Source organism: Oryctolagus cuniculus, chromosome 10 (assembly GCF_051225735.1).
Source record: "Oryctolagus cuniculus isolate XC-2025 breed Fujian yellow rabbit chromosome 10, ASM5122573v1, whole genome shotgun sequence".
Taxonomy (NCBI): domain Eukaryota; kingdom Metazoa; phylum Chordata; class Mammalia; order Lagomorpha; family Leporidae; genus Oryctolagus; species Oryctolagus cuniculus.
In genome coordinates this window covers 29,966,863-29,988,405 of record NC_142876.1, presented here as the reverse complement: position 1 = coordinate 29,988,405, position 21,543 = coordinate 29,966,863, and the positions used below count along the sequence as shown (strand labels likewise).

General features: G+C 49.3%; 1 protein-coding gene across 20 annotated transcripts in view; it reads right to left on the bottom strand.

Annotated features, from left to right (window-relative positions):
- The window catches only part of SMAD2 (SMAD family member 2), a 93,237-nt gene extending 90,674 nt beyond the window's left edge, over positions 1-2,563 (bottom strand). For 4 of the 20 annotated variants that reach the window (XM_051851972.3, XM_089305140.1, XM_051851976.3 and 1 more), the window contains exon 1: positions 1,733-1,871. The gene's annotated coding sequence lies outside the window, so the exon portion shown is untranslated. Of the gene's footprint in view, positions 1-1,085; positions 1,237-1,334; positions 1,529-1,677; positions 2,078-2,314 lie in introns of those variants that run through there. The other 16 variants (XM_051851973.3, XM_089305142.1, XM_089305143.1 and 13 more) reach the window with 14 other exon arrangements.
- Between the last annotated feature and the right edge of the window lie 18,980 nt (positions 2,564-21,543).

Genomic DNA, 21,543 nt, shown 5'->3' with positions numbered 1-21,543 from the left:
AACTGCGAGAGGGTAAGCGGGCACTTGCTTTAGCAATGTTCAAACACATCAACTGTTTATATTTACCAACACAGCTACGTTTATGTGAAAACTAAGAAATCTTAAAAACAAAACCGCTGTGTTTCAGAATTTAATACAAACGTCTGCCACATGACTTTCTAGGGAAGGGAATTCTCAAAATACCCTAGGTAGGGGTTTTAAGGCAAATGAAAAAACCCTCACCACGATACACTGATGAAACACGTTTTACATTCCTTCCATCGCTGATACATTTGCCTCACTAATCGGTGTACCAAGCAGTTCAAACCTCATTTAACTATCTGACTAACAGCTCTCCACCAGAAGAGAACTTTTAAAACTGAGGTCGAAAGTAGAACAGCCTGTGTACTTTCTGTACAGTAACAGCAAATTTACTCCATCAGACCCAAGGAACGCATCCTTATCAGTGGTACAGGTTCAACTTATGTGAAATTAGAAGAAAATAACAAAAAAAATTTTTTTTTCAACCTTAATTCATGTCAGGAACTTCTGAAAAGACAGAATTACTCCAAAGCAGTTTACCTGACCGTCTACTAACAATAACTTTACAAATGGCATTTTACACAAGTTTGGAATACCAAGTCGATATTCCACACCGTAGCAAACAAGAATGCCTGTTAGAAGCACAACTTCCCAATCCGTCCCACCTGCAGGCTTTTCAAAAAAAAACAAAGGTTTGGTAGGCGACGAGCGGGCGGTATTTAGCTTTTCAAGGGTCCAAAGGAAAACACCAAAAGCAACCTAGATCACGTTTTTCTCGCGTCTTGGATCAAACAAGGGTTTGTAAGTAACGAGAGAGACAGACAAGCGCCTGACCCACGGGCAGGTCCCGCCAGAGAAGGCAGGGATCCGAGCTGCGACTGCGTGCGGCCAGTCTGCAGCCCGCGGAAGGCGAGGGCGCCGAGCAGGCCGGCTCCGGGAGCAACTTTGCCGGGCCGAGCCGCAGCCTGCGCGCGTTCGAGAGCGCACACCGCCCCTCGCAGCCCGCGGCTCTCACGGTTAACAAAGGTTACAGCACCACACGACAAAAAGTGGAAGCAAAGTACCAGCCGCTCCTCACGCGCTCCCGACAACTCCCGCAACCCGAGCTCCGGCCCTCGGGCTGGAGCGACCACAGCCACAACCCACCGAGCGTGCGGCGCCGGCGACCCGCCCGCGGCCGGCGCGCCCACGGCCCCGATCTCGCCCCACCCCAGCCCCCACCCCGCCGGAGCCATGTGACCCCGCCAGCGGCCCCGGCCGCCGCCGCACGCAAACACACCCCTCGCCCGCGGCCCGCGGCGCCCGGGCCGTACCTGCGCCGAGGCGCCAGGTCCCGCCCCGTCAGAGCCGGGGGGCCCGGGACCTTTTGTTCCGTCCTCTTCCGATGGGATGGAGGGAGCTGGGAGGCCGAGAAGGGAACGGGAGAAGGGAGGCGGAACTGAGAACACTCTCGGCGCCGTCCCCGCGCCCCGCCCCCAGGCCCGTGCCCGGCCGGGCGCCCCGCCTCGCGGCCAGGGTGGGGGCCCGGCCACCGCCCGCAGGCAGGAGGGGGTGGGGACGCGCGCGCCCCGCCGCCGCCGCCGCCCCTCCTCCCCACCGGCGCGCGCCCGCCGCCCCTCCCGGCGCCCGCGCCCGCCCCCGCCCCCGCCGGCCCACCTCCGCTTCCGCCCTCCGCCCTCGGCCGCCGGCCGCCGCGGCGCCGCGCACCCACCTCTGGGCGGCTCGCTCGGCGCTCGCGGGCTGCAGGCTGGCGAGCTGCTCCTCCGCCGCCGCGGCCGCGCGGGTAGACCCGCCTCCCACCCCGGGCCGCGAGCCCCGCCGATTCGCCGGCGCAGCCCCGGGGCTGGCACCCTGCCTCCCGCTGATTGGCGCCCCCAGCCGCCCGTTAGGGCGCGAGGCACGCCGGCCGAGCGCCGCGCGGGGCGCGCACGGAAGACGGAGGGAGCGGAGGAGGGAAGGAAGGAGGCCGAGCGCCGCGGGAAGGGCCAGGGGGCGAGCGGGACGCGGGGAGTCGCGGGCCACCGCCTCCCACCTCCCTTTGCCTTCGGCCCGCCCCGCCTCCCGGCCGGACCGGCGGCGCGCGCAGCCAATCAGCGCGCGGGGAGCTCGGGGTGTGAGCCGCGCGTCGGGGGCCTCGAATCGGAAGGGAGACGTCGTTCGCTGATTGGTCCCGCCTCCCCCGTCGAGCGTGAGGCGAGGCGCGGCGCGGCCGGGCGGGGTGGGACGGCCGCGGTTTCGCTCGAGTTGGTCGTCGGCGCGCTCAGGGGCGGGGAGGGGCGGGAAAGAGCCGTACCCCACAGGGCCGGGGTGACGATCTCCGGCGGCCCCGGGCCCTCCCTGACCCCTCGCCAGCGCTGCTGGGTAGCGTCTGTGGGAGACTGACGGCCAGTTCACGCTCCGTCCTGAAGCCGAGAGCTTGCACGTGCTCCTCTCCCGGGAGGCCGCTGGCCTGCCCCAGAGGAGGGGACGCGCCTCGGCCAGCGAGAGGGTCCTGCGGAAGCCCGGGTACCAGGCCGGCGGCTGGCCGCGCCCGTATGCAGATGAGCGGGCTGTGGGCGGGGCCTTCGTGCGGGGCGCCGGGGGGTGGGGGGGCGGGCCCGAGATCCGTTCTGTGCTTTTGGGGTCCGGGTAGGAGATACTGGGTACTTTTGTTAAACCTGAACCTTGGGCCCCCCGTTAGTAAAAATGACATTGGTAATGCACGTGCAGATTGGTCCTTGCGGAGTCTGGAAGATGAGCACCCGGCGCACTGCCCCTTGACTGCTAGTTTGTCTCCCCTTGCTCTTTGGTCCCCGTGCGGGCAGTGTTCCTTGGCCCCTGTTGGAGGCAGCAAGGCCCTAAACTGCCCAAGCACGCACAACACTTAGGCGCAGTTTTCTTGGTTTTATCTTGGGGGCACGCAAGCCCCTAAGAACTGTTGAGCCCAACTAATCACGCGAAGGATTTCTTAAGACCCTACTAGTGGGGCCAGCTTTGTGGCTTAGCGGCCTAGGAAGTAAAGCTGCTACCTTCGAGGCTGGCATCCCAAATGGGTGCCAGTTCGAGTCCAGACTGCTCCACTTCCCACCGACATCCCTGCTAATGGCCTGGGAAAAGCAACTGAAGTTGGCCTGCGTGCTTGGGCCCCTGCCACCCACGTGGGAGACCTGGATGACGCTCCTGGCTTCCTTGTGACCCTCTGGGGAGTGAACCAGCAGATAGACGATCTGTCTCCACTTTTTCTGTCCATAACTCTGACTTCCAGATGAATTAATCTTTAAAAAAAAAAAAAAAACTAGTTGGGCAGTGAATCCCATAGGACTGAAGTTGAACAGAAACTGAGCTCACACAGGTAGCTGGTGGCAGGAACAGGAGTTTGCTTGGCTGGATGTCCAGCCTCATCCTCTCGTGGTCCGTCCTTTCTAACATAATTGGAGACTCTAGAGAAACAAGCTACTGTAGCAATACAAGTCAGTAATCAGGAAGTACTAAGTGAGCATTTGAAACAAGTGTTTGACATATACTCCTCTTTTCTCAAAAAACGGGGCATCCCAGAGGAGGGTGTCTTCAGATGCACCTTGAGAGAGAACTGACCTTCCCACAATCTCTCGGGTTTCCCAGATGCCCTTGCAAACTGCCCTTCATTTCTGCCATCCTGCTCCTCAAACACCAAGAACGTTTCCCCTGGAAAGCTGGAGTGAGGAGCACGAACCCTGGAGCCAGGGAGATTGCAGATTTGGACTCGGCTGGCAGGTCCCCCGATCTGTGGTCATTTGGCCAGTGGAACTCACCTGCAATGATGCCTGCTTGTAAACAGTTGTGCAATGCTTCATTAAAATTATGAAAGCAGATAGCGGCTGGCGCCGAGGCTCACTAGGCTAATCCTCTGCCTTGCGGCGCCGGCACACCAGGTTCTAGTCCCGGTCGGGGTGCCGGATTCTGTCCCGGTTGCCCCTCTTCCAGGCCAGCTCTCTGCTGTGGCCAGGGAAGGCAGTGGAGGATGGCCCAAGGGAGACCAGGAGAAGTACCTGGCCCCTGCCATCGGATCAGCGCGGTGCGCAGGCCGCGGCGGCCATTGGAGGGTGAACCAACGGCAAAAGGAAGACCTTTCTCTCGGTCTGTCTCACTGTCCACTCTGCCTGTCAAAAAAAAAAAAAAAGCAGATAGCACAGGGCTTTGAAGTTAAAGGAAAGTCAGTGCTTTGCAGACATCTAGGCTAAGATGAACCTACTCAGCAGAAATTCTTCCTTAAACAGTTTTCTTGTGAGGTTATTGCATTGTCAGTTTGGAGGCAGCTCTTACAACTTTTTAAAAGGGGCTTGAGAAAGAGAGCCAGGAACCCACCTCCGGGCCTCCTGCTTCCATGCTCCAGAACCGTCAAGAAGGACCATGGAGGGCAGAGCCCATTCTTGGGTTTGGCTCCTTGTTCCTGCTAATGCAAGTCGACAATTTTACCTGCTATGAAATGGCATATAAATAATGGCCCTGGCACACAAATATTTTCTCCTATCGCATTGGGTGTCCACCCGGGTAGTGGGAGTAGGAGCAGAAGCAGGAATGGCTGGGATTCCGGGAGAATCTGTTCCTAGTGTAATTCAAGCAGATTTTGTTAAATTCATTTACTTATTTGAGAGGCAGAACACTCCCATCTGCAGTTCTCTCCTAAAATGCCCACCATGATTGGGACTGGGCCAGGCCAGGTCAAAGCTGGGAGCCAGGAACTCCATCAGGGTCTCCCACGTGGCTGACAGGAACCCTGCATTAGCAGGAAGCTGGAGTCAGGAGCTGGAGCCAGGAATCAAACCCAGATGCTCCAGTATGGGGTGCAGTATTTTCACACTGGCATTTTAACTCAGGCCAACTGCCCACCCTGAGAAGATTATTCTTCATATTTTTATATATTTTTTACAATTCAATAGGCAATATGTCTGAAGTCTCACTTAGACCATCTCTTCAAAGTATCAGACTCCGGGTCCTTAATTCTTCCATTTAGGAAGCCTTCCAGAATCTGTAAGATTGGGGAAAGGAGAGGCTACCAATGTAGTCCCCAAATGGCTTAGAAATGAGAGCGTGTCTGCTGTCCCCTCTGTTAGAAATGCATCTAAACCAAAGTGGGTCAGGACAGAAACTGAAGGCACGTAGAGCAGTGATTGCCATGGCAACAATCGGCTTGGAAATCCACTAGGGTTCCTCAAGATCTATCAGTAGGTCCCTATCGTATACATTATACTGAGCGAGTCTTATTTTTATATGGACAACACCAAGTTTAACCCTTCATTACACATGACATTGCAAAGCCCATAGAATCTGAATCAGTTCAGGAGGGAAAAAAAGGAGTTCAGTGTGATAGAAAGACACATCAGAAAAATGATAATCATGGTTGCTCCTGGAAGGAGCTGGAGGGTCATGAATGGAAAACTTAAATTGCATCACTGATTCTTCTGTAGTTCAGTTTTTAAAAAATATACCCATGTGTTGATTTTTTTTTTCAAAAGACATAAGTCATACTCCATCTTCTTGCTGATCAATCTGCAAAGCCCTTCCTGGCTTCCCCAGCCCAGAGCTGTATCACTCACCAGTGAGTTGTCCCCTTACAGAGTGATAGACCATGACTTCTCTTGGATGAATGTCTTGGTCCATTAGTTTAGTCTTAGGCAGTTTCCTGATTTTTCTTGTGTGTATATTTTGTCTCCACATCGGCACTGTCAATACCTGAAGTAGAGAGACAGTTCATTCTCAGTTGTCCTCCCACATCCCTACCAAAATACTGAATAAAGAAAGGTGAAACGTAGCATCTGTGCCACAGAAAAATAATACATGTGCCACAGACTGCAAGCATTCCCTGTGAGTCTGCCCCCTCCTTCCAGCTCGCCCTTACCCTCGATACAACTGTTAGAGCTCGTCTCAACAGCCAAGTTCTATATCTGCTCATCCTACTGGGCCTAAGTTGCAGGAAGCGTTAACAAGGTAAGCAAAGAGCCAGTGACTTGCTACTGAAAGGACAGTGACATTAAGTGAGGCAGTCTTAGTAAAAATTGTAAAGAACCAATGTGTGGGCTTACTTTCATCATAAATGATAATGGAAAACCCAGCACTAGCTGCATTTTTATATTGATACAATGAAATTTGTTGTTTTAAATGAATTTCTATCAATATCATACACAGCACACACCCAGTCCTTCTTTACATACTAGGCTGTGCTAAAAGTAAAAAAAAAAAGTGACATTTAATGGGAAATGCTAGAGGCAAGAATCAGACACATGCTTGTACAAGAAGAAAACATGAAGTTTAACAGGTGTTCTTCAGGTATCTGGTATGAGCCTGCCATAAAAGTATTGGTTGAACATGATGAAAAACTCTTCTTGTTTTTTGGAATTAAAGATAGAAAGAGATGGAAAAAGAAGTTGGTTCTGCTTGAGAGAAAATAGATGGCCAAGCAAGTTATATTTTTCATTATTCTCCAGCTATTCAATAATGATATTTCTTGTCTCTGTATTTAAAGACATAAATGATCATTGAATTAATTGATCCTTGGACAACTAATCCAGTAATGTTTCAAATATTACTTGGGAAATCATAAAGGCACTTAAATATTATCTGAGATGTACATATTCTGGGAAAAGACTAAATAGGGGCCAGTGTCTCAACCTGAAAAACAATATACAAGTTGCTTAAAGCTCTGTTGTGAGAGAAGATTATGTAGCAGTCGTATGTCAACAATAGGGCCCTCTGCCTTGATTGTAATTGTCTGTGTGTGACAATATTGACTGAGCCAGGCGGCTGCTAGGCAGGACAAGTGTATGAAGGTATAATACTCTGGGAGAATTTCAAGCGTATTAGCATAATTGCTCTGATGAAGGCTGAAGAGCTTATTTAACATAGCTGACTGCAGTAGACAATAGATGCATAATCAGTGTCCTAATGATTGAATTAATGAGCCCCAATTGTTTGTCCTTACTGTAAACAGTCCTTAGCCATGAAAAAGACATTTTGCTGAAGCAGTCCAACAATTGTGTTAGCTGATGAGTGGCCAGAATATAATTAATGGTAGGAATGAGCCAATTCCTGTAGGGCCCTAGAGACCGCAGCCGTGGCTCTCAAGAGATATATCATGTATGGCTTCATGGAGGTTTCCTACAGCACTTCCTTCTCTTCATATCATCCCAGAGCCCCTCTCTATGCTCTTACTTTTCAGTTAAGGAAGCTGAGGCCTGGGGCCTCTCCAAAGGCCTGTGACAACTTACTACCAGGGAATTCACACCTCACACCTGTCTTTTCTGCTTGGGCACTGCCTGCCCCCAGGCTGCTCCCCCACAGTCCTGACCCTTCACCCCTCTTCAGCCCCCCGGTTCTCAGTACCTTTGCTGCGTATGTCCTAACCAACTATTCCACAGTAGATATGGCGGCAAACTTCCTAACCATGTCCACACCCCCAGTGACAATACAAATGAGTCTGTCTTCAGGTTCACCCTTGCAGCCACTGCCTGTAAAACACTTGCTCCTCCCTCTGGAGGAATTTCCTTCCTCCATCTGCTCTCTGCCTGCTTGACACTTGATCTACATTGGAAGCCCACCCAACACACACACATACCACCCCCCTACCCCACCCCACCCCCACACAATCACCATTATCACCATCATCATTTCACCTTTTAAATTTTTTCTTCAAAACTCTTCGTAACTATCTGGAATCTTCTCATGCGTTTATTTCTTGTACCTGTGTCTCATTTGTCACTGCCTTGGTTTAGACTTCGTCGTCATTTTTCACGGGAATTATTGCTATTACTGATCTTCCTGTCTAGTCTTCCTCTCTGCCAATTTATTCTCCTCCCTGTTCCCAGAATTCTCTCTCTCTTTTCTTTTTTTTTAACTAGAATTTTCTAAATGCAAATCTGGTGTGATTTGTTAGTGATTAAGTTAATAGTTTGCCCTTTTATTTCCCCATCAGGATAAAATCAAAGCTCTTTAACACATCCTTAAAAATCCTTCAGGATCTGTGCTGGGGCCAGTCTCTCTAGTTTTGCATCTCAGCACTCGATTGGACTGAACTCCTGACAGTTTTCCTAGTACACCTTGTTCCTCCCATTTCTCATTGCTTATGCTGTGCTCTCGCTCCTACAGCAATGCATTCACCCCGTTGTGCCCGGCCAGCTTCTACTCACCCTTCAAAATTCTGTTCCTTGTCAGCCCATTCATCTGTACATGTGTACACACACACAAGATATTCATCATCATAACCAGGGTGCTTAGTTGCAAGCAACAGAAGAAACTGGTGTTGGGCGACTTAAGGAGAAAGGGAGTCTATTGAAAGGATATGAGTGGCTGGCTTGGTGGCTGGGAAGCCTACCAGAACAGGCTCAGGCAGTGAGGCAGGCGCAAGGCAGATGAGCAGCAGCCAGGAGCACAGCCCAGACAGCGCAGCACAGCAAGGGAGGGGCGCCAGCAGCACTGCTGCCACCCTCCCACACAGGACCCCTTGGCTTGCCCCTCCAACCCAGTGCTGCCAGGAACCAGTGCCACCAACTGCTGGTGCTACCAGCACTGTTGCTCCTGAAAGCCAGATGTCACCGCAGTGCCTGCTGCTGCACCCAAATGCAATCTCCGCTAAACCAACTCTGCATTTCTAGAGCTCCTTCCGTGAAGCCTGGAGCAGGTTCCAGGACGGAGCTCAGCGGAGGTTCCACACTCTACTCCCAGGCACATAAGGAGCTTTTCTTGGCTTCCGTATTCTAACTGACCTCTGCCACCCTCTGGTAATCCTTAGGGAATTCTTTAAACAAATACAGGGAGTATTTGTTGTGGAGCCTGCAAATGGCAAAAGTTTACCACGTTCTCAAATCTGTTCAACAAATAAACGGTGCGTCTACCTGTGCCTGATTCTCTTTGCAGCTTCGGGATATAAAGATGAATAAAGGGACCACTTCATCCCCACTAGGCTGGCTATGATCAAAAGACAGAAAAAAGACAAGTGTTATCAAGGATGTGGAGAAATGGAAACGCTCACATATTGCTGGTGGGAACATGAAACAGTGCAGTCATTTTGAAAACCAATCTGAAGTTTCTCAAGGTGATTCAGCAACACAGCCATATGCAACCAGCAATGTTACTACAGGTAGATGAGATGCCCAAGAGCGATGGCATACAACTTGTATGAGAAGACTCATACACAAATGTCCATAGCAGCACGGTTCATAAGAGGCGAAGAATGGAAACAACCCATGGTCCACAAGCTGTTGAATGGATAAATAAAATGTGGCAAATCCGTGTCACTCAACCATGAGAAGGAATAAGGTATTGAGACCACGCGCTGTGGGATTCCACTGATACAAAGGTCCAGAATAGGCAAATCTACAAAGACAGAGAGTAGATTAGCGTTTGACTGGGTCTGGGAGTGGAGGCGGCTGGATGGGAAGTGACCACTAACAAGGTTTCTTCCTGTGGCAGTGAGAATGTTCTAACATTAGATTCTGGTGATGATGGTTCAGCTCTGTGAATGTATTAAAAGCCATCAGATCGTATGCTTTGAATGAGTGAAATGTTTGCTACAGGAATGACATCTCAATAAAGCTGTTTTTAAAAACAGAATATGATTGATTTTAAAGGGCTCTTTTCCCTCCAGGAAGTGGCACACTTTGGGACAGCGAAGAGTTAACAAGGAAACTGCACAACTTCCAGTTAGGCTGAGCCTTTTCTCACTCCTCCTGCCTGTCCCGCACTCCTCAAGCTGGAAGAGGTCCCCTGTTTCCTGTCTCGGTGTTTACTCACCACGGCTTTTATTGTCTTTCTTGGAACACTCTGATCCTTGAAGTAGGTTCTGTCTTTGAACATTGAATCACCAGGGCTAGGTGCAGTGCTGGGTATACAGTAGGCTTCCAAGAGTTGTCTGTGGAATGGCGAATAAAGGAGAGAGCCAGAACTGGGACCTGGGTGTCCTGAGCCTGAAATCAGATTCCTTCCAACTACACCAAATTTGTGGGGGCCAGAAATGAAGACTCCCCAAACCTGACAGCTGGCTGGAGAGAAACCCGCACCTTGAACCAGGGTGTCTGCCACAAGCTGTCAGTTTCCACGTTCGTGTTTACATTTGCACTGTAAACATCATCTTGCAGTTTTCTTCCTAATTGTGCTATGTCCTTCGAATAATCTTTTCACTCACCTCATTTACAGCTCTCTCCCTTGAGTTCATGACTCAGCAGAGACTTGGCAGGCATCTGTAGCACCCTGAAAACACCCATTGGCTGGCTCGCATGGAGAGGGGCTCTCTGCCTATGCACACGGGGTGCTAAAGGCTGTGACTTTAGAGATCTGGGTTTTCACTTCCCGAGAAGCACAAGTAGAACTGTTACAAGGAAGGATCACTGAGAAAATTAATTTTTTTCACAGGCTGGTCAGGTTGAGCTTTGCAACAAATGTTCTTTAGTACTTTTGTTAAAATGCTTTACCAAGGGAGCGTCACAAGCCATTTAAATTGTACAATCAAGGCAAGTATTTGGTGCAGGGGTTGAAACACCCCTTGGGACGCCTGCATTCTTTATCAAAGTGTCTGGGTTTGAGTCCTGGTTCTGCTACCAAATCCAGTTTGCTGCTGCTGCATACCCAGAGAGGCAGCACTTGAGTTCCTGACCCATGGGGAAGACCTGGATTGAGTTCCCTGCTCCTGGCCTTGGCCTAACCCAACCCCAGCTATTGAAGACACCTGGGAATGAACCAGTGGCTGGAAAATCTCTCTCATCTCTCTGCCTTTCAACTAAATAAAATAAATAAGTTTTTCCAAAGTATTCAATTGTTTTAGAATATTAACAAAGCTGTGCAACCATCACCACAATCTAATTTTAGAACACATTCATCACCCCCCCAAACAAACCCCAAGCTGTTACCATTCATTCCTCATTCCTCCCTCCCTTGCCCTTAACCCTAGCCAACCTCTGCTCTACAAGTTTGTCTTTATAAAATTGCCTGAATTTATTATTCTGAATGTTTCACAGAAATGGAGTCATATAGTTTAGAATGTGATTTCTGTGTATCTTCTTCCACTTAACATCATATGTTCAAGGTACACCCATGTTGTAGCACATGTCAACACTTGATTCCTTGTTGTACTGAATAATATTCCATTATTTGAATGTGCCATATTCTATTTATCCATTCATCAGCTGAGGGGCATGTGAGTTGTTTCCACTTTTTGCCTCTTATGAATCCTGAATAATTCATATATTTTTCTCTACTACTTTTCAAATCATGAGTTTGTTGTATAATTCCCTCCACCCTCCTTATACTCCATTGCTAATCGTGCTGCACAGCAGTTTATAGGATTCTGCCAGACTTTTTTAAATGGCTGATTAATGGATATTGAAGTCTGAGATCTGCCTGACAAATGAACAGCCTTGATGCTACTGTAGCTGCTTACCAATATACAAAATACCTCTACAAACTAATAAAATGATTGTCTCTCCGTTGACATTTTGTGAGTTCTGCTAAAAGATGCCAAGGAGAGATCTGGTATTTAGTCTACCATATTGGATGAGTCCTTGGTTCCGACACCTGGCTCTGGCTCCTGACTCCAGCTTCCTGCCAGCACAGACCCTGAGAAGCAGTGGTGATGGTTCATGCCATTGAGTCCCTGCCACCCATATGGAAGACCTGAATTGAGTGCCTAGCTTCCAATTTCAGCCCTTGGCTCAGGCCCATCCTTTGGGAAGTGAATCAGCAAATGGGAACACTCTTCTCTCTCTTTCTCACAAATAAAAAGTTTTGTAAGTAAAATAAAAAAAGCTAAAGAGCCAAGTTTTCTATTCATTCAACAGGTGTTCTTGTAGAATCTGCTGAGTCTTAGGGACTGTGCACTGTGCTGGGAGACCTGGATTTAGACAGAGCCCTTGCCCTGCAGGCTCCTCTATTCTGCAGGGGAGGTGGTGCATCCTGGCTCGGAGGTCAGAACAAATAACGCTGGCTGGGATGATGTGGCTAGGAATTAGCCAGGCAAAGGTCAGATGGGAGAGGACCATGGATGGGAGGAAGGGAGAAAGGAAGGGGGGAGAAGGCTTGAAAAGAGTTGGAATTAAACAACGAGCCACATTGTCAAGGGCTTTGAATGCCAAGCTAAAGAAAAGATTCTCTGGAGCCTTTGCCATGGCTTGGTAGACTAAGCCTCTGCCTGCAGCACCGGTATCCCATATGAGTGCCAGTTCGTGTCCTAGCTGCTCTTCTCTGATCCAGCTCTCTGTTATGGCCTGGGAAAGCAATGGAAGATGGCCAAGTGCTTGGGTCCCTGCACTTACGTGGGAGACCGGAAGAAGCTCCTGGCTCCTAGCTTCAGCCCAGCCCATCCCTAGCCATTGTGGCCATTTGAGGAGTGATTCAGCAGATGGAAGACCTGTCTCTCCCTCTCTCTGTAACTCTACCTCTCAGAAGAATAAATAAATAAATAAAATCTAAAAAATAGCAAAAGTAAACATTCATGGAATGTTAACCCTTGAAAGACAAAACAAACGCCAAAGCTGTTGAAAATGCACAATATGAAAAAGCAATAATCGATTGTTGTGGGGGTACTTCAAAAAGTGTGTGAAATGGAATTTTAAAATGAGTTTATTTTGGTGCAAAAATTTTAAAATTCGTGCCTACAGTTTTTGCATAAGATGCATTTTACATGAACTTTTTTTTTTTTTTTTTTGGACAGGTAGAGTTAGACAGTAAGAGAGAGAGATAGAGAGAAAGGTCTTCCTTTTTCCGTTGGTTCACTCCCCAAGTGGTTGCTATGGCTGGCGCTGCACCAATCCGAAGCCAGGAGCCAGGTGCTTCCTCCTGGTCTCCCATGCGGGTGCAGGGCCCAAGCACTTGGGCCATCCTCCACTGCCTTCCCGGGCCACAGCAGAGAGCTGGACTGGAAGAGGAGCAACCTGGACTAGAACCCGGCGCCCATATGGGATGCCAGCGCCACAGGTGGAGGATTAACCAAGTGAGCCACGGCTCCGGCCCCTTACATGAACTTTTCAAAGACTCATTGTATGCAGTGACTTCTAAGACTGTATATATGATACATAGACAATAAAATAAAATAAAAATAATAGACACTTACTCAATAGAACTGGCACTACAGAAGAATGGGAAGAGATCATCAGTTGTACTTCACATTAGCATAAATATAATTAAGACCATTTAAAATTGTCTATGCTTCTATTTTTTATTTATTTGAGAGACAGAGAAAGAGAGAGAGAGAGATCTTCCGGTCACTGGTTCATTTGCCAAATGCCCTCAACAGCCAGGGCTGGGCCACACAAACACCAGGAGCCTAGAACTCAATCGAGATCTCCCCCATGCATGGCAGGGACCCAAGTGCTTGAGTCATTCCTTGTTGCCTCCCAGGGTGCACATTAGCAGGAAACTAAATCAGAAGTGGAACCAGAACTTGCACGTAGGCACTCTCATATGGAATGTGGCTGTCCCAGGCAGCATTTGTTAAAATTTATTTTTCCTTTTTAAAGCTGTATTCATTTATTTATTTGAAAGGCAGAGAGAGAGAGAAGGAGAAAGAGGGAGCGAGAGCGAGAGATCTTACATCCGCTGGTTCTCTTCCCAAATGGCCACAACAGCTAGGGCTGGGCCATGCTGAAGCCAGGAGCCAAGAGCTTTTTCCAGGTCTCCACATGGGTGTAGGGGCCCAAGAACTTGGACCGTTGTCTGCTGCTTTCCCAGGCGCGTTAGCAGGGAGTTGGATCGAAAGTGGAGCAGCCGGGACACAAATCACTGTCCGTATGGGATGGCAGTGCTGCAGACAGAAGCTTAACCTGCTTTGCCACAGCACCGTTCCCCACCACCAAGTAGCGTCTTAACCACTGCACCAAATGCCCATCCAGAATTAATAATGAATACCATCTTGGAAAGAGCCTTCAACCAAAAGGGCTCTTCATTATTTTTGCCTGCAAATATTACATCCTCTTGTTGTGTCAGGGCAGAACACAGGGAATATAAAAACTAAGCATTTATTGGGGTGGACATTTGGCCTGGTTGCTGCATCCCAAGTGGGAATGTCAAGGTTCAGGTGCCATTTCCACCTCTGATTCCAGCTCCCTGCTAATGGAGCCCTCAGAGGCAGCAGTAACTGCTCAAGTCGTTATACCCCCTCCATCCACGTGGGAGACCTGCACTGAGCCATTGAGCTGGCTACTGGCTTCGGCCTGGCTCAGCCCTGGCTGTTGTAGGCATTAGGGAAGTAAACTAGCAGATGGGAGTCTCTCTCTCTCTCTCTCTCTCTCTGTGCCTCTCAAATATAGAAATAAATAAAATTATGCATTTATTTTATTTTATTTGAAAGACACAGTTACAGAGAGAGGGGGGAGAGACGAGATAGAGAGAGAGAGGAGAGCGAGCTCCCCTGTCTTCTGGTTTACTGCCCAACAGCTGCAGTGGTTAGTGCTGGGTCAGACTGAAGGCTGGAGCGAGGAGCTTTTTCTCGATCTCCTACGTGGGTGCAAGGCCCTTCCTCTGCTGCTTCCCCAGGCCATTAGCAGGGAGCTGGATCAGAAATGGAGCAGCTGGGACACGAACTGGCGCCCATACGGGATGCTGGCATCTTAGGAAACGGCTTTACCCGCTACGCCATAATGCCAGCCCCATTAAGCATTTCTTATACATTACAAGCAAAGTACTATCCTATGGGCTGTGCAGAAGATCAAGGAATGAATTTCCAGCTCAGCTGGGAACGGGGGAGGTAACAGGAAGGAGGCTGCCGAGAGGAAGACAGCCAGCAAGTATTGCTTCCTGTCGTGCCAGCTCCTTACAGCTCATTTGATTTCATTTGATCTTCCAATAACCCCATCAAGAAGGTGCACGGATCATAAACAGAAGTCCCCATACAGGTAAGTAACCTGTCCAGCTGACGTGAAAAGCAGGAAGTAGACATGTGAACAACCAGGAGTGGGGTTGGGCTCTCTTAGAACCCACGTTCAAGGGCATGTTTGTTTGTTTATCTGCTCTTTGGCTTTGGGGAAGAATCTTTTTTTTTTTTAAAGATTTATTTATTTATTTGACAGGTAGAGTTACAGACAGAGAGAGGGAGAGAAGCCGGCGCCGTGGCTCAATAGGCTAATCCTCCACCTTGCGGCGCCGGCACACCGGGTTCTAGTCCCGGTCGGGGCGCCGGATTCTGTCCCGGTTGCCCCTCTTCCAGGCCAGCTCTCTGCTATGGCCAGGGAGTGCAGTGGAGGATGGCCCAGGTGCTTGGGCCCTGCACCCCATGGGAGACCAGAAAAAGCACCTGGCTCCTGGCTCCTGCCAGGATCAGCGCGGTGCGCCGGCTGCAGCGGCGGCCATTGGAGGGTGAACCAACGGCAAAGGAAGACCTTTCTCTCTGTCTCTCTCTCTCACTGTCCACTCTGCCTGTCAAAAAAAAAAAAAAAAAAAAAAAAAGAGGGAGAGAGAGAGAGAAAAAAAAGTCTTCCATCCACTGGTTCACTCCCCATATGGCTGCAATGGCCAGAGCTGGGTCAATCTGAAGCCAGGAGCCAGGAGCTTCACTCAGGTCTCCCCTGTGGGTGCAGGGGCCCAAGCATTTGTGCCATCTTATACTGCTTTCCCAGGCCATAGCAGAGAGCTGGATTGGAAGAGGAACAACCAGGACTCGAACCAGTGGCCACATGGCTTGCCGGTGCTACAGGTGGAGGCTTAGCCCACTACGCCACAGCGCCCCTCCTGGGGAAGGGTCTTTTAGACCCAGGCTGGTGCTAGCATCAGCTGGAGGTGTAGTCGCTCTGGTGTCTGGCAGGTGATGCTGACTATTGGTATGATGTTTTGGGCTTTCTCGTGAAGGATAATGGAAACAGAGACGTACAGACCGCTGAGGGAAGACGCAAGTTTAGGGGAGGGTTTCGATACGATGGAATAGGTTGTAGACAGAAGGGAGTGACCTCTTAGGAAGGGAGAAATGATGGTCCAGGAGAGAGAACATATAACGGTGAGGTTGATGCTCTTGGGTTGGTGAGGCTGTGACCCCATACACAGCCAGGGAAGGGGGGTTCACAGCTAACGTTTCAGCATGAGATTCACGTTCTCACTAGGGGGTCAAAACTGGTTCTCCTGTCTTAGCTGTTCCACTTCCAATCCAGCTCCCTGCTAATGCGCCTGGGGAAAGCATCGGAAGATGGCCCAAGTGCTTGGGCCCCTGCCCCCACATGAGAAACCCAGAAGAAGCTCCTCGCTTGGGCCTGGCCCAGCCCTGGCCATTTCGGCCATCTGGGAAGTGAACCAGCAGATGGGAGATCCTCCCTGCCCCTCTGTCTCTCCCTTTCTCTCTGAAACTCTGACTTTCAAAATAAATAAGTAAATCTTAACAGAAATTTAAAAAGTAAAAAAAAAATTAAAAATAAAAGCAGGTTGAGAAACACTGATCTACGAGAGCTGCAGAGCAGGCAGAGAGGACGCAAGCCTCCAGGCGCGTGGTCGGAAACGTGCGGCCACTCTCGTCTGACAGCATCTATTTCCCTAGCGAAACAGGGAAGGAATGATGAGAAGCAAACTCAGGGAGGAGAAGAGAGTTTCGCAGGTTGAGCATAGATGAGGAAGTGTGAAGTTGACAGCCTGCAAGGCAGGAATGTGAACTTACTAAAGTCTCAGGTGACGTTGGTGACTCTGATGGGAGACCCATCAGCATGCTGTTTGTCCTCCAGCCACATCCAACTGCTCGGATCAGGCCGAGGATGGGGATCTTACAAAGGGAGTTCAGTGGATGCTGATGTGGGCAGAGGTATGTGTTGTCACTCCCCCACTCGTGGATGAATGACACCAGACCCTGCGCTGTTCTCTTTGCCCAGCCCTTCCCAGGTTTGCTGCCACTCCCCGACTCGTGGAGGAACGATGCAGTCCCAGGTTTGCTGCCGGCCCCCTACCCCTCCTCCGCGGAGGGGAAGCACCCCCGCCGCTTTCCCCGCTTCCGCGGAGGAGCGGCACACCGCCGGCCGGCTCTCTCAGGGGTTCCTCAGGGGTTCCTCAGATGTTCCTGGTGCATGTTGTCTCTCTCCTCCTTTATAGTCCTCTTCCACCAATCCCAACTCTGCTGCCCACATGCCGAGCACGCTGCTCTCCTCCAATCAGGAGCAGGATCAGCTCCTGCAGCTTGTTAGTTGAATTGGTGAGGCAGCTGTGTGGAAGTTGTTTGCTCTCTCTCAGCGCCATATTGTGGGAGATCAGATGCATAGAATTAGTTCTAGCAGTTCCAGTAGTTTAGTCTAGTCTTGGTTGCTCCCCGCAATGTGTCAGAGTGGAAACTTCAGAAGTTCATGGAAAATGGAATTGAAAGACAAAGTGAGGGGCCAGAGCTGTTGCACCATGAAGATGAAGCTGCCTCCTGCAGGGCCCACACCCCATATCAGGGCTCTGTTGGAGTCTTGGCTGTTCCTCTTCCTATCCAGCTGCCTGCTGGTGCACCTGGGAAAGCAGCAAAAGGATGGATCAAGTACCGGGTCCCTGCCACCCACATGGGAGACCTGGATGGAGTTCCTGTCTTTTGACTTCAGTCTGGACCAGTCCCAACTGTTGCAGTCATTTGGGAAGTAAACCAGAGGATGGAAGATTCCCTCTATCTGTCTGTCTGTCTGTCTGTCTCTCTCTCTGCCTTTCAAATAAATAAGTAAAATCCTTTGAAAGATAATGTAAACCCACTTATAACCAAAAGAGTAAAGCTTGTGGTTGTCAGTGCCCCATCTGCTCACAGGGCTCCCCATACCAGTATACCTGTCTGTGGGCATCCTGCTGGCCAGTGTACCCTGCTGGCCACTGTCAGGGCAGGCCAGAAGTACTGGGAACGTAATGGACTGGCCTTCAGCCAATGGCAGGTGGAATGCCCCAATTTCCTTGCCCCTGTGGGATGTTCCATGTATTTTTTTTTTGAAGATTTATTTATTTATTTGAAAGTCAGAATTACACACAGGGAGAAGGAGAGAAAGAGAGAGGGAGAATCTTCCATCCGCTGGTTCACTCCCCAATTGGTCGTAATGGCCGGAACTGTGCTGATCCAAAGCCAGGAGCCAGGAGCCAGGAGCCTCTTCTGTGTCTCCCATGCTGATGCAGGGGCCCAAAGACTTGGGCCATCCTGTACTGCTTTCCCAGGCCATAGCAGAGAGCTGGACTGGAAGTGAAGCAGCTGGGTCTCGAATCAGTGCCCATATGGGATGCTGGCACTGCAGGCGGCGGCTTTACCAGCTACGCTACAGTGCTGCCCCCCCCTTATATTTGTTTGATAAATACCCTATAGGAGATATTTTCAAAAGTTCTTGGGAAAAATGTAACTAAATGATAAGATGATTTTGGTGCAAAAACCTTTTGAAATTCATACAGCTTTTCATCATACACATTTTCCGTGAACTTTCGGAGACCCCTATGCTCACTTCCTTCCCTTCCCTGACTTTCCCTCATTCTACCAGTGCTTTCTGGGATCAGCTCCGAAATAAACACTGGCACCCAAATCTTTGCTAAAAGTCAGCTTCCGAGGGAACCAGCCTGGGACAATGATGAACCATAGTTGTTTTTGTTTTTGTTTTTGTTTTTAACAAGTTTTTTTTTTTTATTTGAAAGTCAGAGCTATACAGAGATAGGGAGAGAGAGAGAGAGAGAGAGAGAGAGAGAGAGAGAGAGATCTTCCATCTGCTGATTCACTCTCCACATGGCCGCAGCGGCTGGGGCTGGGCCAGGCCCAAGCCGAATGCCTGTGAAGCACTCACGGTGTGCCAGGTTCTGTGCTGGGACCTTTGTGTGTGTTGTGTAATTTAATCTCATACGCTGTGGGGTAGGAGGCAACTAGACACAAGTGCTCATCTGCAGTGGTTTTGCCTTTGGTCTTGCCTCTCGGTCTCCAGGTCTCTCCCCTGCCATAGTCTCACCCTCAGCCTCACCAAGTCACATGCTCCTGTGGTCAAAGCCTGACCCTTGTCAACAAGAATTGCATCCACCCAGTTTCAAGTGCTCCACTCCCCAGTCACTATCTCTGTTACCCTAACGCCAATAGTCCTCAGGTCCTCAGCCCACCTTTCAGCCCACCTCCATCAAGTCTTAAATTCGCTCCTTACCTGACTTAAAAACTATGGTTCATCAGGACCAGTGCTGTGGCATAGTGGATAAAGCTACTGCCTGCAACACCAGCATCCCATATGTGTGCCAATTCAAGTCCCAGCTACTCCACCTCCAACCCAGTTCCCTGCTAATGGCCCAAGTACTTGGGCCACTGCCAACCACCTGAGGGACCTGGATGAAGCTCCGGGCTTCTGGCTCCTGGCTTCTGTCTGGCCCAGCCCTGGCCATTGAGGCCATTTAGGAAGTGAACAGGCAGATGAAAGACTTTTTCTGTCTCTCTCTCCCCCTCCCCCGCCTCCCTCTCTCCCTCCCTTCTCCCCTCTGCCTTTCCCTCTCTGCAACTCTACCGTTCAAATAAATAAATCTTTTAAAAGAGAGAGAGGCTCTCCAGTGAAGATGGAAAATCCTAAAGCATCCCCTTTGCTCCAAAATACTATAACAAAGAACACTAACATGACATAACTGGGTTCAAAACCAAGATAAAAATCTCTATGATCTAGAAACAGAATAGGAACATCAAGAAGCTGATGGGGCCGCAGGCACAGTGTACTAGGCTTCTGGGCTAGAGGCGACAGTGCCTACAGAACAGTGGAAACCCACTGGACACATTATGTGATGGTGATGGGTCATCGAAACATGGAACATGCACTTGACCATGAAAAGGAATGGAAGAATAAGGCTCTGCTGTCTTATGTGGGAGCTTGCAGCTTTTATAAAGGCGAGAGGGATGATTAGGGAGGCAAGAGATACAAATACGGCCCCACAACTGGGAGCTGGCCCGAGCTGCCTGCTGGCCTGAGGCTGGATCTGGAACCCGGCATCACTACCTGGCAGGTGCCCCCACCACACCACAAAGATGAGACCCAGTTCCAGACTGATACTCTAGTAAGAGGGTGAGGGAAACTTAACTAGACTCTGTTCCACACCTACTAAGTAGGGAAGAGACAGAGAGACATCAGTCTCCCTACCCAAGTGAGCTTACAAATTAAAATCATTGCAAGGTGCTTGAGGAAAGCTAAGCTAAGAAACCCCACAATCACAGTCGATAACTAAAACATCAATTTGCAGGGCGAGCTTTCAGTGCAGCAGTTAAGACATTACTTGGGATGCCTGCATCACAGTTGAGTGCCTGATTCAAGTCCCAGCCCCTCAGTCTGATCCAGCTTCTTGCAAATGTGCATCCTGGGAGATAGCAGGTGATGGCTCAAGTAGTCGGGTCCCTGGCACCCACGAAGGAGACCCAGATGGAACTCCAAGCTCCTCACTGTGGCCTGGCCAAGCCCTGGCTGCTGTTAGCATTTGGGGAACCAACAGAAGGATGATCTCTCGCTCTCTCTCTAAAATAGAATGAAACTAAATAAATAGAAATGCAAAAATACAGGGATTTGCTCTACTGGAAAGAAAATTTAGAGGTTATTCTGAAGAAGATTAAAATATGAGTATGTTCAGCATGCTAAAATCCATCTAAAAAGAGAAACAAAAAATCATGCAGGCATAAATAAGAACTATATGTGACATAAAAATTAGTACAAATCTTTGAAATAAAAATATAGATTTTGAAACTGAAAACATTATAGGCTACAAGCAGGCACTGTTAAAGTGCAAACTAGTGGACTGGATCATAGTATCACAAATCCACTCAGAACACAGCAAAAAATATATTCAAAGTTTTAAAGACTAATTAAGAGACATGGAGAATAATTGAGAGATTCTACATCTAATAAAAGTTCCACAAGGAAAGACAGAGGGAATGGAGAAGTAATAGTTGAAGAGGTAATAGCTGCAAATTTGTCAGAATTAAGTGACATAGTCCTTGATGTGAAAGTATGTTCCAAGTGCCAATGAGGAAATATAAAACAAAAATCCACACTTACATTCTTCACAGTAAAACATCAAGACCATGCAAATAAATGGAAACACTTTAAGAACTCCTGGAGAAAAAAGTTAATCACCTAAAAATGAATAATTAGACTAACAGCAAGTTTCTTGTTGAATACAATATGGGCTAAGAGGCAATAGACTATCTTCAAGGTACAAGAAAGAATATTTGGCAAACTAGAATTTTATACCCAACGAAGCTGTCATTCAAGAGAGCAAAGCATAGGTACAGAAATCCTCACTGAAAGATAATATTCAAAACTTTAAATCTAAGGAAATAAGAATGGAAGGAGGAAAGGAAAAAGAGAATGAAATAAAGACAAGTGAAGGCATGAAACACAAGAAAAAAAATGGTGGGGGCTGGCATTGTGGCGCAGCAGGTTGAGCTGCCATTTACAAGGCCGGACTCACCTATTGGAGTGCTGGTTTGAGCCCCAGCTGTTCCAGTTCTGATCCACCTCCCTGCTGCTGCACCTTGGAAAGCAGTGAGAGACGGTCCACACCCTTGGGTCCTTACCAGCCAAGTGGGAGACCCAGAGGGCGTTTCAGGCTCCTGGCTTTCATGTGGCCAAGCCCCAACTGCTGTGGTCATCTGGGGAGTGAACC